Genomic DNA, 17981 nt, shown 5'->3' on the forward strand with positions numbered 1-17981 from the left:
CGCGATTCCGTAAATTTATCAATGGATCGTAATATATATTAGCATTATTAAATTTATAAGCTGTGTATAGTATTTATTTCAAAATTCATTCGAAAATTCGTGAATATGTCTGACTAATAAGAATAATTCATGGATGAAACCATTACCCATCTAATAAACGGATTAACCTAGGTGAAACTGTTTTAGAAGATACATTTAAAATTGTTATAGGTAACTGAGTGTAATGATTGATGAATTCGAATAGTACACAATTTTGTTTTCAATAATTTTATTCAAGAAAATCCAGCAATACTAATAGGAGCAAAGAGATTATGTGTTCTGGCTACTGCTTTCTAATAGTAATAAGTAATAGATATAAGGTATTACTCGTAGTTTTCTGCTCGCAGAGAATGAAATTAAACAAACATGAAAATTTCAAATTCGTTATTTTATTAGGAATCTACCATTTTTCTATCTACTGATGGAATATTTGTTTGTTATTGACATCGATATGTAAATTTTGCCTCCAGATGGTAACTGAGTGCATCAAACTTCTAAACACTACCTTATGGTTTGGTTTACTTAATTATGGCAAACTCGAGGGCTATCTGCCTAAGGGTGGATGCCTTCGTGGAGGACTTTCTAAGTAAAACTGCCTCATATACGCGTTACACATAGAGAAAACCGCAAGAACCAGCCAGCCCGTACGCCGGCATTCGAGCCCTGGATCGAACTACAAGTGTTCAGCGATTTCATCGCTCGGCCGCTGGTAGCCACTGTCTTGCGGATTTTCAGCAAGTTGAACCTACCTGTGGCTGAGTGGATCAGATTGTAGCCTGTATAAATATACTGTGTCAGAATGGAAGAAACCAGGGGTCCCAAAGCGTGCCACTGGTGATACGCAAGAGAAAAATATGTGGTATGCAAAGAAGCAAAGTATTTTTAACTATTAAATTCAAAGCCCGAATTGGACCCCGACGAACGGGCGACTGCATGGTGTTTTGTGGGAGTTTTCCCATGTGTAACGTGAATAAGTGTCAGTTTCCCGCGGAAAGTGCTCCTCAAAGGCACCTCTGTCTTTAGGCAGAGAACACTTGTGTGTTTTGTCATTAAACTGGTATCACATCTACAAGTTACTCTCAGAGCGCGTCGCAAGAAGCAATTCCCAGAACTTCTATTTTTGAGATTCCTGATTGAAAAAAAAAAAAATTAAAATAAAAAAATTCTTCGGAGAAATTCTGCGAGGGACAAAGCTTTAAATGAAGCATTTGCAGTTCAATTTCAAAAAGCCCCGCATAATTAGACGGCAAAGAAAAACCAACAACGATGTTTCAAATGTTCTAATGCTTCGGCTTGAAATCGTCAATCGGCAGCAGAGAGACAAACTAGTTTCTCGAGTAAGTTTCTTCTGCTCTCAAGGCGTCATTTGATGTGATAACTCCATTAATCAATAAACAAACAACTCATAATAAATAACTCAACTCATAATGTCTAGTTGCATTAAAGTTTATTTCTTATATAAGTTGAATGTTTTTACGAACGTCATGCAGTCTAAAAGAGAAGGAGCGAACTTTTGGATATCTATTAGAACTGACTTTCTTTACATGAAAAATGTTGATTAATTATTTCAACATAGTAAAACAGACATGACCGCTAATTGCCTTGATGGAGGATTTTTCAAGCAAAAATGGCTCGCATTCATGTTATATAAAAAATAAACTTTAATGCAGCTAGACCTTTCGCGTCGAGAATTCCCAATATTCAGCGGCCACTTTTGGGGTAGATAACTGGACAACCCAATTCAGAAAGCTGTGGAATTTTAAATGGATCACTTTGAAAGATGCGGTGAAAAGGTGGGAAGAGAATCATAAATTTTGAAAGAAACTATTTACACCATAGTTTCTCAACCTTTTCTGGCTCACTATCCCGTCTTTTGAAATATTTTTTACTTAGCGGCCTCATTGACAAACTTCTTTATTACTAAAACTTAATGCAGTTATCAGTGTATTTTTTGTATCTTGAAAGTTATGTTAAAAAAAGCAAATAAAAAAACTAATAACTGAAATTTTTAAACTATCTATTAAAAGTAACATAGGTGAGGCCCCACCGGTGGCATATTTCACAAGTGCACATCTGTGTAGCTACTGAGGGAGTGGCTTCTAGGATGGACCAACGAGCATCCACAAATATTTCTGTCATGTCACATGACCTTTCGCACGCTTTAAGCAAGATGGTTGAAAATATTTTGCCACGCAATTTTTTGTGCAAATTTCTGTACATCGTCTATTTCTTCTGAAGATTTTCATTGCGAAGTTAAATCAAATATAAGCATTGGGAAGATTTCACTACCTGGTTGAAAGAATTTGAAATAAATACAAACACATATTGGATACTCCGCAAAAATATTCATGCGAAATATTACTTAATAAGTGATAAATAAGACGAAAGAAATATGTGATACACATCTGATCCCAAATGCTATCTTTACATAAAACTATGCATATGAGAAAAATATTTACACCAGTTATATATGTAAATAGAAGTCAGCACTTTTTATTGCAGTCTATATGAACAAGATGTTCTACAATAATAACAGAATTTTATTCAAAGTGAACTTCACTAATTTGCATTCGTAATTCACTAATTTGCATTTAGTGTGTTAAATTTCGCATTTATTAACTGCTGACTCTTAATTACACAAGAAATACTCATCAAACAGAATGAATTTATCTATTCACAACGAATATATTCAATTTATTCACATATAACTTTTAATGTTAATAATGGATATAATCAGATCATCCACAATATGAATTCTGAATCTAACATTTTCAAAATCAAAAGAATGCAAACGCTGAAATAAGAAAACACTAGATTCATTGTAACACTTCCAGTCCTTCTCAGTTTAATAAAAAATTATAGCAAAAAAACTATGCACATGAATTATCTTAATCCACATTTGTTAGTAAAGGCATATTATTCGAGGCTAATTGTAGCCTGAATAATTTTCTCGATGTAAAGAGCGATAATATGCCATGAATATCAATCCAAACACCAATGAGTGATAAAAATAGCTAAAGTGAAATGTCAACAATTAATTAAACTCATAAAACGAATGCACTATCAGATTTTCTCTTATTATGCAATACATTTATAACTGGGAAACAAATGAAAATTAAAACGTAAACAACATACGTTTACATGCACGAAGATTCAGCGTCACAAGAGCAATAGGAGCTCATTGGTCCATTTCCGAAACCCCTCCCTCAGTCGCTACGCTGATGTGCACTTGTGAAATATGCCCACCGGTGGGCAATTATTTAAAACGGCGGAATAGTGGTAGTTCGATCTCGCTTCGAACTCAGGTGTATGAGCTTTTAAGGTTTTCCTCCGCGTGCAACGTAAATGAGAACAATGTTTCTTTAGAAGTTCTTCCACTAAGGCATCCATTCTCCCGAGTAGATATACTTATGTGCTTTATCTTACCAAAATAATCTAAAAAAGATGAAATTGCGCAGAATCCAATAAAAATATTAAGATGTAATTAATAAAAAGAGTTTCCGTTCGTTGTGCGTTGTGAGCATTTTTTCTGCATTAGCCTACATTTTTCCGAGCAATATATTAATATGTCTACAGTCGATTATTCGCAGTCTTTGCTTCTCTAGCTTTCTCAGTTTTTTATAATCTATTTTTTATGGGTTTTGATGTAATTTCTCTATTTATTGATGTGTAGGGTTTATATTTATTTTTAACTAACATTTATTTTAAGTTTAAACTATCTTTCCTGTCAAGCCTTACTTTCCCCTGGAACTGCCAATGCCAGAATATGTAAATTTTAGTAGAACGCGCAAGCATTCAAATTATCAGCGGAAGTATTCTGATTTAAATCGAAGGAAACGAGTTCGGTGTGATATTCTTACTGCACGAGCGCGGAGGTAGTTAGCGAGAATTGAAGAACCCCGCGTTTCGGCCTATGTGCTTGGCGGGAAGTAGTGGTAATCGTTCCAGTGAGCTTCAAGTCTGCTGAATTAGCAGCGGTATTGTAAAACGCGGTGAGTTAGTTATTTTAGAGAGCCTCGTAGTTAGAATCTTGTCTTTACTTTCTTTTCAGGTTATTATTTTTATTTGACTGCCAAGTTGGCACAGTCTGTGAGCGTCAAGAGCACGCAATTGTAATTTTATTACGTTGAATAAAAAGGGACTTAAACCCTTCACAAGGCTCTATCTTTTATACAAGTTTTCACAGTCACCTCTTGGTTGCGTGCAAGTTGGAGGCGCGCAACGTTATATTGGCGCCCGAACACTTATCGAACTGAAATGGCCGAAAACTGGATGGAAGCCGCTGGACAACACCAAAAAATGACAAGTCAGTTAGAAGGATTTGGATACCTGGTCCAGACTTTGAGAGCGTCAATCAAGCCAAACGTCTATATCGACGGAAAAAATTCGGTGTCGGTATTTCTCGAAGGTCTAGAAAACCACTTTCAGCTCTACCCTGTACCTGAAAGACAAAAAGTTGCCATCGCCACATCAGCACTAAGAGGACAGGCCGCGCTATGGTGGAAAAATATAGGTAAATTTTTATTAGGGGAATTTGCAAGCCAGACATATACATTCGAAAATTTCAAAAAATCGTTAGTAAAGGCCTTCCCCATAGTGAAAGATCGCGCACGGCTGGAAGCCGAACTATATAGTTTCTATCAACGGGATACAGCACAATTGACGGACTTTATTTTACGAAAAATCAAGCTAACGGATATGCTGTATGGAAAGAAACCCGATGCGGAGATAATTGAAATAATATTACCAAGATTGTTACCCGCTGTCCAAGACTACTTTGAAATTAGAAACCCAAGCACATTGCAGGAACTTTTCGAATTGGCGGTGAAGTTTCAAAATCGCAGAATAGCGGAAAAAGCGAGAGGGGAAACATATTCTCAAAGTACCCGAGAGAAGGAGGAAACCAGAAATGGAAATCGCTCTTATGGGGGAAAGAACTATCAAGCTAACGCATCGAAACTCGAAGGTCAAGGCCCAAGAAGAAAATTTGAAAATAAACATCCGCGTACCCAGAAGACACAGATTGAAAGGAAAGCTTTAAACGAGTAGAGGGGCCTGTGAAAGGGAGGGTACAGACCCCGGAAGTTTTAAAAAAAACCCTCAAATGGACATTTAAACACGGTCATCGTAAAAAACTCACAGCTACCAATTATACAAGTCCTGGTTGGCGATGTACCAGTAGAAGCCCTCATCGATACAGGAGCAGAAGGAAATTTTATGAGTGAAAATTTCTTCAAAAAGAATTTTTATAGGATACGACTATTTAAAACCAAAAATACGGAAATTATAGCGGCGCAAGGAAAAACATGTCACTGCATCGGGAAATTATCATTAAACTTAACAGGTAAAAGAGGAAAGTCTCAAAGTATTAATTTTTGTGGTGAAAGACCTGCAACACTCTCTTATTTTAGGTATGGACTTTCTAAGGGCCGCGAGGGCCAAATTAAATTTTCAAGATAGTTCCGTGGTGTTGGAGATGGACCAGAGGGTGGTGGAACCTGTGGAGACACCTGAATTGGACCTTAGCCATCTGAATGACCATGAAAGTAAAGAAATACAGCAAGTGGTGAGTAATTTTTCTCATTTGTTTTCAGAAAAACCAGGAAACTGCCAAATCGTGACTCACAAGATTCAATTAAATGCCGAAAAACCTTGTAGGACTAAACCGTGTCGTTATGATAAACAAAAAGACCTAATCATCGAAGAACATATTCAGGAGATGTTAAAGAATAAAATAATAACGCCCATAAATAGTGAGTACGCGAGTCCAGTCGTACTATGTAGGAAAAAGAACGAGTTTCCTCCTTCGGATAAAAGGGCTTGGAGGTTTGCTATTGATTACAGAAAACTAAATAGTATTACCAAATTTCCAGTTTACCCTTTGCCGGTTATAGACGAGATCATTAGAGAGATCAAATCGACAAGATATATGTCTACTTTGGACTTAACGTCTGGCTACTATCAAATAGCTATGAGACCCGAAGATATACACAAAACCGCGTTTATAACAAAATCGGGCACTTATGCATTTTTACGCATGCCCTTTGGGTTGTGTGGGGCCCCATCAACATTCCAGAGAGCTATGGACATTGTTCTAAAGCCTGTCCTAGGAAAATCAACTTTAATTTATCTAGATGATATAATTATAACGAGCAGTACGTTGGAACAACACATTAATGACCTCGAACAAGTTTTTAAATTATTAAAAGAGGCCGGTCTTACAATTAACGCCTCAAAATGTAAGTTCGCAACTAAAGAACTTAAATATCTCGGTTATAAAATTTCGCAAAAGGGTATAGAAACGCAAGATTCAAAAATAAAAGCTATTAAGAATTTCCCACCGCCCAACACCGCCAAGAAACTTTCTTCTTTCCTTGGATTATGTTCTTACTATCGATCTTTCATAAAAGATTTCGCTAATATTGTTGAACCACTCTTAGTAATCAAAAGAAAAAGGGCTAAATTTACGTGGACAGCGGAAGCTAACACAGCTTTTGAAAGATTAAAAGCAGCGCTTATTAAGGCCCCTGTTTTAAAATTCCACGAGGGGGACGAAAACATGGAAATTGCAGCAGATGCGTCAGACTATGCGGTGGGTGCGGTTCTTATGCAAAATAACCATCCGCTGGCATTTTTTAGTAAAACATTGAATCAGACACAAAGGAATTATACAGCTACAGAAAGAGAAACATTAGCCGTATTAATGGCTGTACACAAATTTCGAGTTTATTTCAGCAAATCGCCAGTAACAGTCTTTTCGGATCATGCGGCTGTTGGTAGACTTTACTCGGGAAAACACCTAACGCCCAGGTTAATAAGATGGGTTTTAAAACTCCAAGAATATAATATCACAATAAAATATAAACCGGGTAAGGAAAACAATGTAGCTGACGCACTTTCTCGTATAAAACTGGACGATGAAGGAAATGAACTTAAATGCGCTGTGTTGACTTCAAAAATTTTAGATTCTAGAGATACGGTTATTACTGAACTGAAAGCTGATCCTGAATTTGGAAATATCTATGCTTATTTGAAAGACCCCGAAAGCTTTGAGCATACAGATATCGATGCGATAAGAAATAGAGCAAAAAACTATGAAATAATAGATAATTTATTATTCTATACGAAAACAACAAACGAAAATCTTGAGTATAAGCCAGTCATCCCAGCCTCGCTTCGATTAAGCATTTTGAAGGAGTTGCACGAAGAAAAAACAGCGGGCCACCTCGGGGTCAGAAAGACTATAAAAAGGGTACGCGAGGCGGTATATTTCCCGCAATTATACAAAATAGTAACGGCGATTGTCAGGTCCTGCAATCAATGTCAGTTAATAAATGATATTAATTACAGCCCGGCCGGGTACTTAAATAGCATTCGCGCTACATTTCCGAATGAAATTTTAGGCATAGATCTCCTTGGTCCCTTCCCCCAGAGCGAGTTAAATAAAAATCGTTTTCTTTTAGTAATAGTAGATCATTTTTCAAAATGGATAGAAATTGTTCCACTTAAACGCGCGTCAGCCAAAACAGTCGCAGATGCATTCTTACACAGATACATTTTAAAATACAGTCAAATATTTGAAAACATATGCAATGGACTTGGCATACGCCATATCAAAATGGTTCCGTATAGACCACAGGCTAACATAGCAGAAAGAGTTAATAAAAACATAGTAAAAATAATTCGCAGTTACGTGAGCACACATCACAAGCGCTGGGATGGCTACATAAATGAATTAGCTTATGCTTTAAGAACGGCACATCATGATACTACGGGAAAAATTCCAGCAGAATTATTTTTAGGCAGAAAGTTAATTACGCCTTTAGATAAATTATTCTTTGTGCAACAAAGAGAGCAGGAGTTTAAACAAAAAGATGTGCAAAAGTTGATTGATCAGGCGCTTAAAACCTCGGATACGGCAAGAAATAGGCAGAAACTATATTACGATAGAAAACGCCGTGAAGCAGATTTTAAAGTTGGGGATAAAGTATTGAAGCGGAAATTTTCTTTATCAAGTGCCCCAGACAATTTTATGGCAAAGCTAGCTCCAAAGTTTGAAGGCCCCTATGTAATTCAGGAAATCAAAGGAGTAGTCTTATATCTTAAGAACGAGAGAAGGGAAATCTGTAAAGCAAGTCCCGACCAGGTGAAAAAATACTATAATCCAAATGATTTTGAAATCCTTAAAAGTTTCTTGCAGGACTCAAGTCTAAACGAAATAGAAGGGCCAGAGACAACAACTATTCCACCACCCAAGAAACAGAGAACTGAAGAGAGACCTAGCACTTCTACAACCCGGACGTCGGTATCAAAAAAAAAAAATAATTTTCAAACTCCAGCGTTTAAGAAAAACAAAAATACAGATGAACCGGGTAAAGAAACCGTGGTAAAGAGAAAAACACCACCTACAAAGGATGGCAGGAGAAATTTCACATCAAGGAGAACGCGCACACGGCCACAGAGTCAGGTGCGAGCAAGGCCGCCGTTCCGGAAACTGAAACGACAACAGGAGGCACAAAAATACGACGAACAGAAGAAATTCAAGAAGGACTCCAGACCGGAGGACGTCAAGACCAGCCGTCCCAGGGATAAACGGAAATACCAACAACCAGACGATTACTCCGCCAAGAGGCCAGCATGTAGAGGACGCAAAAGAAAAAGTCAGGTGGACGACACTCGGAGGGCAGTAAGGAGAAGATTGACATCCATGAAACCTCTAACTTGGGATCAATTTTGCCAAAAACGGATGACGGAGTTTCAAGCATCGAAAACTCAAAGATAAGTTAAACCCTTCTATAAATTTTTTTCTCTTTTGTTCCGAAATGTTATGCATAAGTACGAAGTTCTATGTTTTGACGAAAGTCAATATGTCTCGGTTGAGACTTAGTTTTGTTTTACTTTATTTAGCTAAGGCAAAAGTATTATTTTCTTTAAGTGTGAAAGCTAAAAACAAGCATTTTCTGTTGGTCGAAAGACTAATTCTGTTATGTGAAAGCCAAAATTGGGCCGAAGATAAAAATAACTTCGTATTCTTGTATTAATAAGAATTTTACTTTCAGTGCCGCCAGCTTGGCGAAGAATGAGTAAAGTAAAAATTTATTTTCTCTTATTCATTTTATGGTAAATTGTAAAAAGCATATGTATTAAAATTTTGTAAATGTATGTAAATACTTGAATGTTATGTAAAAGTAGAAGTTAGTCTAGAAGCATAAAATTGTAGATGCTAAAAGTGAATGCTTAAAAGCAATGAAGTCAAAATTTAAGTAGTAAATTGTAGATAAAGTCATGCTTTAGAGCGAAAGCCTGCATGTTTAAAGATGAATGAGGGGGAAGTTAGAATGAATGTGTTTTGTAGGGTTCTCCACCTACATTTGAATTTTTAAGACTATTAAAGTAGCTCATTGAGTTGTAGAATGTCGAGTAAGGTGTGTCTATTTGGTCGTTGAATTCTAACAAATCATGGTGGTTAGGGGAAGTGTTGTAAGACTAAAACACGAATATTCCCGTTTGACACCACACACGGTGGAGAGCCAGGGTAAAGTTAAATTAATGCTTGAAAAATTGAATGAATGTGAAGTAAGCAATAACTAAGAAAAACGAATCGTTTAAAAACAAAAATTTATTGTGTCAAGAAAGTGTAAATTATAATGTATGTAGAAAGATACTGATACTTATTCCTTCCAGATGCTGGAAGGAAAGACCAAGATTGATTGATGAAGTCCAGGAAAAGTTGCTGTAAGAAGAGAGCTTTATAAGATCAACAGAATTGTAGTATACAAATTATTACATAAGATATTTTTGTGTAAACGAGGTTCTCGCCAATTAGTTCAGAATTAGAGAAACTTACAACAGGTCGTTTGTAGGACCTGCTTCCAAGTTTTCCAAATTCTGGCAGCGGCAAATGTAGGGTTTATATTTATTTTTAACTAACATTTATTTTAAGTTTAAACTATCTTTCCTGTCAAGCCTTACTTTCCCCTGGAACTGCCAATGCCAGAATATGTAAATTTTAGTAGAACGCGCAAGCATTCAAATTATCAGCGGAAGTAGTATGATTTAAATAGAAGGAAACGAGTTCGGTGAGAGAATTATTCTTACTTCGCGAGCGCGGAGGTAGAAATCGAGAATTAAAGAACCCCGCGTTGCGGCCTATGTGCTTGGCGGGAAGTAGTTGCAATTGTTCCAGTCAGCTTCAAGTCTGCTGAATTAGCGGCGGTATTTGTAAAACGCGGTGAGTTAGTTATTTTAGAGAGCCTCGTAGTTAGAATCTTGTCTTTACTTTCTTTTCAGGTTATTATTTTTATTTGACTGCCAAGTTGGCACAGTCTGTGAGCGTCAAGAGCACGCAATTGTAATTTTATTACGTTGAATAAAAAGGGACTTAAACCCTTCACAAGGCTCTATCTTTATACAAGTTTTCACAGTCACCTCTTGGTTGCGTGCAAGTTGGAGGCGCGCAACGTTATAGATGATAAATAACTTTGATTTTTCAGTACTTGAAAATAGGGTTTAAATCCCAATTAGGAAACTTCGTGTTAAGTACAGTACATCTTGCAATAGCTCCATATTAAATCATCATAATGTCTTTATTATGACTCTTTCTTTTCCTTTTCTATTTTCCCTCTTCCCCCCTTTTTTGTGTGTAAATATTGGAAACCTAACTAAATTATTCTCTAAAAGACTAGTTTATATTTGAACAAAATGTGAAAGGGATAAATTTCACTTCATCTCTCTGCAGCTGTAAATTTATTTCAAATAGCTGAAATGAATTCAGTAGCTATTTCAAACTGTAAATTGTTATATAAACCTGCTAAGTAAGCTATGTAAGTTTTTAAATTTGATTCTATCGTACTGAAAATTTAAAAATAAATAAATAAAATAAAATTTTAAAAATCTGAAAGCTTTTAGATTTTACAATTACGCCCAAGCAATATCGCAAAATAATTTTTAAATGAACATATCTTTAAAATTTGTAGTACACAGCTTCGCGCGCTGGAGATAATTTTTTTTTTCCTTGTGTAGTGTTGCCATTGCTTGCTCGCTTTGAAAGCGTTGCATCTGTTAATCAAAAATTCGTCAGTGTTTTACAAAATATGAAATCGATAATAAAACAAATTCCAAATTTCAAATTTGGGCTTCCAGATGCCCATATTCGCAGTAGGATTACGTCATTCAAAATTGGATGGCTTTAAGTACCATTGTTTTATCACAATGCGAGAAACATACACACATTTCTGCAGATTCTTCATTATTTAATTTTTTAAATATAATACAGGGATGTAATATTTGGTGGCAACAGTTTGAAAAGTGAACCGGCATTTATCGTGAACCAACGAAAAATGACAAAACGAAATTAGTAGCCCAAAGGGCTACTCAGAATTGTGAATGTGATTGCATTTTTAATTCATAACCAATAAATTTAATCTGTGCCCAGCACATGTTTAACATACATCATAAAAGTAAACTCTGTTAAAAGTCAAACAAAGAATAAAATGTGCATATTATTACTAAAAATATGATATGCTATTACATCAGGAATCAATAAAATTATATAACATAAAATAACTAAATTATTTACAACAAATATGATTCATTTTGATACTGAAACGATGTGTATGAAGCCTAAGATTGAAAACAGATGGTCCCACAGCGGCCGAGTAGTTAAGAGCACTGAACACTTATAGTCCAAACCCCAACGAACGAGCTAACCAAGTGGGTGTTTTCGTACTTTTTTTTTCTCATGTGTAATATGGAAACGAGTCGGTTTTCCTTAGAAAGCCTTCCGCAAAGACATCCCTTCTCTTAGGCAGATATATTTCATGTGCTTTTCCATATTCAAATAAACTAACTTAAAAGCACATGAATATGAAATATAGGCTCAAAAATGATGCTACTAAAAATCAAGTAAGAATTAATTATTGAGTAAAATTAAAATCAAATGAAATTTACTGTCCAAATAAAAATAATATAACATTAAAAACAAAGTTACCATGATTGAATTATACAAAGCTTATTGCAAAAACAGACACCTATATAAATAAAAAAATGCAGATATTTTTCCAATTGTCAATTAAGAATTGTACCATAAATAAGCAGACATTACAGTTTATACAGATCCCTGGTTACGCTCATTCTTTTCAGCAGATGCTGGCAGATGAAAATTTGTCGTCGTAGTCGCTATATCTGCATCTATGTTTATAGAAAATTTGCCTTGTATAGCTTCCCTGATATAAGTTTGATCGCAATAAAAAATATATCAAAAAGTTGTTTTCATACCTTGTAATTTAGAAATAACAAATCTTTTCTCTGTTTCTGAATTCAATTCACTATGCAAAGATTCTTTTAAACCGAAGTTCGTAAATCGAAAATATGTATACAAAACGATTGTGTTTGCTATAAAGCTAGGAGAAACTAAGAAGATGTAAAGATAAACAACGTAGGAGTAGGGTTTCATCACAAGAATCTGACATTAAAATAGTAATTAAAGAACAGACATTCACGTACATCTAAATTGATACTCCCAAAATCCAATTCGCATGACTCACTAGCGCACAGGATCGAGCGTCGATGACACAGGGAAGATTATGGATGTAGAGTCGATTTTAGATAGATCTAGCGCACTAGAGATACTCAACATTGAACAACAATTAATTGAAATTATTTTAAGTGGATTCAACTTCTTTAAACATGTCTCCTTCAAATACTGGGTCGCTGAAAATTTTTCTAGCCGTCTTTTCAGCATGCCATGAATGTACACTTTGTAAAAACCAAAAAGTGAGTATTGCGCAAAGTAAATACGATCATCTGGCCAATCTTCGAACAATTTTTGGACCCAGTTCTTTGGAACTTGTTTTAGCTTAAACTTGAATAATTCTAATCACTCATTCCCCAAGCTTCGTTAACGGAAACTTATATCTCGAAGGCACAGCTCACGATCGAAAAATGTGGCAATCTGTTAATGCGAAATCTTAACAGTATAGTAAGTAAGGCAAAATTTCCCAATCAAACCCTCAGTAATTTCTGTATGCTATGCTAAAAGTGTCATCCTTTGCGCAGGGTCCATGCTAATCTTCTCTGTATCGTTTCAATTTTAGTATATGTACTGCCAAAGCAAGTACATGCTAAAAGTGTGTACGACTTACACGCTTTATAAAGTGTGTACGACTTATATTTGTATTGAGGCGCTGTCTTGCTGTAATCTATTAATACTAGGGGGACCGCAGATCTTTATTAGCAAGGTCGTAAGATTTGTTAAAAGTGCGGCTTATCGCTGATGCTGATAATTAGTACCCGAACAGAGCAATTTTTGAAATATAACCGCCATGTGATTCAACTAAACGAACATTACCCTTGTGAATCTTTCCTTCCAGTGAGATAACTAAAGAGATAGTTCGTTCTTCTAAAAACAAGTTCACGTGGGCTTCACGTTGACGTAAAGTCATCATTCCTCATTCACTATAGCGATGAAATAATTCCATCGTCATAGAGGTTAAATGCAGAGGCTTTCTCACATCGACTGCCTTTTAGAAAGACAGAGCTGTTGTTGAAACTTGCTGTTGTGGTCGACTGTGTATCCTCGAGATCAATTACGATCTATAACCGAGCATTGTTCTGAATTGAAGCTATTCCTTCCTTGATTACCTTTCAAAGAAATTTGGAATACTGATTCCCATTTTCAATTTACTAAAGCAAAATTGTAGTTATTGGAAGGTATAAATATAGATTTGAACAACATATTTAAATTATGTACGTGATAACGAGTATTTGTGTATAGATTGATAACTATCTTAAAACTTATCTGTCTTGCAAACATTTGTAATTTCCTCTCGCCTTATATCCAGGTTTCGGGCTGGCAGTAAAATGTTAGATTTTACCGCCAATCCGAAGTTTGCCATAGAAACATTATTTTTTTAATCACGAGGTTTTTAATCTTTTGTGCTTAAAGTTTAAATCATTGATTATATTCTTCAATTCTTCACTTTTTGATTATATATTCTTAGTAATATTCTAGTCAGACATGAACAACAAAGTTTTTAGGCTTTTTTTATATGGCTCGTTACCACTAATTTACTTTCAATCTTTTTGTCCACCTGGATATAACATTTTATCCTGTTTACAGAAAAATTCAAATCTGTGTAATTGATTTGTTAATAGATATATTCCAAATAGTTTTTGAGTATTTTAATGAACTTCCTTAATTTCAGATGAAATCTTTACATACGTTTGTGAGTTTGAAATTTCACTTTTTTACAATATAATTTAGTCTATGCTTCTATTATTACAGTTTCACATTTCCTCGAGAACAGTTTCGTTATCTAACCATTGACCAACAAAGCATCAAGAAAATCTTCTTAATTTAGATTCTTTGTTGATGAACTGCTGAGGAGGGTACACTAATGCTACGCACATTTTGGCAGGGCATTCATTTTCCCCCCATTTTACCGATACATATTCATTAGACGAATCTCTTTGTTGCTTCTTCAAAGTGCTTCAGTAAAGTGGTAATTACATCCTAAATAGCTGCATTGGAAAATAAGCAATTTAAATGTCACTAAGTGATTCTTGTTTATTATGCATATTAATGCGTTCGGATTTCAGTTAGCTTTTGCGAAAGCTTGAAAGATTTTACTATAAATCTCTTTCTTTCTATACCGCACATCAAAGCATATGCTACAGTCATCACTTCATGTTTATCTACTCAGTTACTCAAATATGTATGCAAGATTTACAACTCAGAAAATCGCTTACAGGTTCATTTAAATATTCCATTCACGAAATAATTTGTGCTGTTTTTCAAAATATGTCCTTTCTTTCCGTGCTCAGGATGAGAACCCTGCGTATGTCTTACTTATGGTATAAATGAATGAAAGCTAGTAATTGGTAGGAAAAACTAAATCATCAGTGCTGTATGATTCTAGCTGGAATCTTAAGACATCTTCCGCATTCTCTGAAGCATTAAAATTTTTAATGATGATATATTAACTAAAATTTCATAATTTCGGTATAACAGACCACTGATCATTGCTTCACTAAAACTTCTTCACTAAGAAAGTATTTATATTGAGGCATCTTCTCAAACTCGTTCATATGCATTTGATCGGCTACGTTAGACTTCCAAATATGTTCTATAACTCTCAAAACTTTTTTACTGTGCTTTGTCATCCATCCTTCGCGTCTTTCGGTTTCGTTTTTATTACAACTCGAAATAGTACTTTAGAATTTGCATTAAAACGAAATTGTCAATATTAATAGGGGCTATGAACTGCACATGTTTCCTTTTAAATGCTGCAATAAGAGTGAAATTCGTTTTACATACATTTTTTTAAACATCAGAAAAAAAAATAAAACCATACAACCACTGCTAACAGCAGCTGGCAGGGCAGAATTGCACATTATTAAAAAAAAAAGTGTGGGATAGACTAATTCTTTCAGGACGGCTGCGCAGAAATGTCCCATATTATTTCCAATTAGTTACAACTTTTAGCAAATTCCTCGTGCTTACACCTGTGATATGCAGAAATGCCTCTTATGCGGAAATATTACATCATCCAAAGCTCCATCTATTTTGGAAAAGGGTCTTTTAAATTAGAATTTATTTTAGGTAAAAATGTGTAACACACAGATTCATTCTTTTTTTAAATGAAATTATCGTAAAGTGAAGACTTATTTTTGCTTTAAAAGTCTGAAATCTTGGTCTTCAATACGTTCTGTATAAAACTAGGAGCTTACCACGCATAATAACTTCAATACAGATGTCTAAATATTTTAAATCATCCTGATTAAATAGCATGCCTTTTCCATACGTATATCAAAGTACACTCATGTCCATAAATTAAGGATAATGCAAAATCAGGCAACGGAAGAGTTGGAAGCAAAACAAATTTAACTTACTTGTAAAGCTTATTTATTAAACAAAAGGTAAAGAGCAAAAAAATATGCTATATGTTTGATATTATTAAAAAAATTAGCGATTTTTTCTCCCTGGAGCAAGTTACAAAAAAAAAAAAAAAAAACCCTATTTACAAAAAACCAATATTACATGGTTGGTATGATTGTTAATACATTGTATGTCTCCAAGACGATGCAATACAGTCCGTACAACGCCTAGGCATGATTAGTATCAAATTATCGATCGGATCTTGGGGGATATTACACCACTCAAAAAGCAATGCTCTCCGAAGTTCCGGTAAACATGTAGGAGGAGGTTGACGCGCTGCACCTCGTCGGCCAAGTACGTCCCACACGTGCTCTACTGGATTCAAGTCCGGTGAGAATGCTGGCCAGTCCATACGGGTGATATCCTCCGATTGAAGGCATTCGCTTACAATGTTTGCACGGTGAGGACGGGCGTTGTCATCCATAAACACAAATTGTGCGCCCATGGCGCTCCGAAACAAACGTACATGTTGTTCCAGAATGACATCCCGATAGATTTGGCTTGTCATGGTTCCAATTTGAACATGCAGGTCAGTTCTGGAATCCAGAATAATTCCACCCCAAACGAGCACTCCTGCACCACCGTAACGGTGTCGTTCAATGATGTTTTCTTGGTGGTACCGGGTACCTGGAGCTCTCCATATGAAAGTCCGGCGAGAATCAGACTGCAAGCTAAACCTGGACTCGTCGGAAAACATCACACAAGCCTACTGTTGCGGTGTCCACAATGCATGCTCTCTACTCCGGGCTAACCGCAGGCGACAGTGAGTTGCAGTAAGTGGAACGCATCTGACAGGTCTACGAGCATATAGACCAATCTCTCCTAAGCCTCTGTACACGGTCTGCCTGGAAATTGTCGTACCAGTGGCTGAAGAGAGCTAACGAGACAGGTCTGAGGCTGTGCTCCGCCTGTTTCTTTTGGCAGTAACTGCCAAATACCGGTCCTCATTCAGCGTTGTAACTCTGTGGCGACCTGTGCTGTAACGTCTACTCAGATTACCATCATTTTGGAATCGTTGCCAAAGCCTGGAGATGACACTCTGGGCAATTCCAAGTTCGTCTGATACTTCCAGTTGGCCCACATTCCAGACGGCCGATAATTCTACCACGTAAAAATCCTTCAAATGCGTCCTTTGTGTCATTCGGTTATTGCACTGAAATGCTTATAAAGCGCCTGCGAACTATTTTACTTCTTTGCCTGTATTCCTTATATATCACACTCTTACACTCTCGTCATTGTGACGTACCATCGGTGTCATCTGGTTACTTCGTGAAATTTGCATATGATTCTTGAAGATTTGTGTAGTGATTTTACAGGTGATATAGTTATTTTAGAGTTCCATTTCCGCGTGACTCCGAATTATCCTTAATTTATGGACATGAGTGTAGATAGAAACCACGTAGTTTAGTTTCCATAAAAGTGTTCCAAATAGTCCTTTCCAGGGTCATGATTTGTAAATAATTAAGTACCTGTCTGGAAGCCACTTCGATACCGAAAAAAGAGAAAAATGTTAACCATATTTTCCAGAGATCTGCAAAGGCAACTCGCAAGTGTAATTGGGCCAGAGCTGGTAGGAGTATTTTCTTCCTTTCCTAGTTTTAATACAGGAATGTAAGATGTTTACTTTATGTATTTGATAATATATATTTAAAGCTATTGAGATCGTGACTAGTTTTATGATAGCGTTATTTCTCTGAAGTAGTGCAGCATTTCGAAGTCCAAGTTGGGAGTTGAAAGAAACTAGACATTTCAGATCTTAGTTTTTAAGGAGTGCTTGGAAGTGATTGCTCTCATTAGACACCAGAGTGGTAACATGAACAGTTTCCTCATTTAAAGTACCAATAAAACTGAGTAAACAGGTACATTTAATAACCAACGTACTTTGGTGTAAAACAGCAAAGTTCTTAAGTCGTCGTCGTTTTTAAGTATACATGGTCAATCGTTCTATAATTGCGAGCATTGCTTCCAATTTTAACTGCAATTATATACAGGGTGTTTAAAAATG

General features: G+C 35.9%; 1 non-coding gene across 1 annotated transcript; it reads right to left on the reverse strand.

Annotated features, from left to right (window-relative positions):
- Positions 1-13051: 13051 nt before the first annotated feature.
- On the reverse strand, positions 13052-13157 carry LOC118193895 (U6 spliceosomal RNA). The gene has a single exon (XR_004759016.1). It is a non-coding gene; the product is annotated as a U6 spliceosomal RNA (small nuclear RNA).
- Positions 13158-17981: the final 4824 nt, after the last annotated feature.

This window comes from Stegodyphus dumicola, chromosome 7, assembly GCF_044657685.1.
Source record: "Stegodyphus dumicola isolate Sdum_Otavi_A_Nest chromosome 7, ASM4465768v1".
Classification (NCBI taxonomy): Eukaryota; Metazoa; Arthropoda; class Arachnida; order Araneae; family Eresidae; genus Stegodyphus; species Stegodyphus dumicola.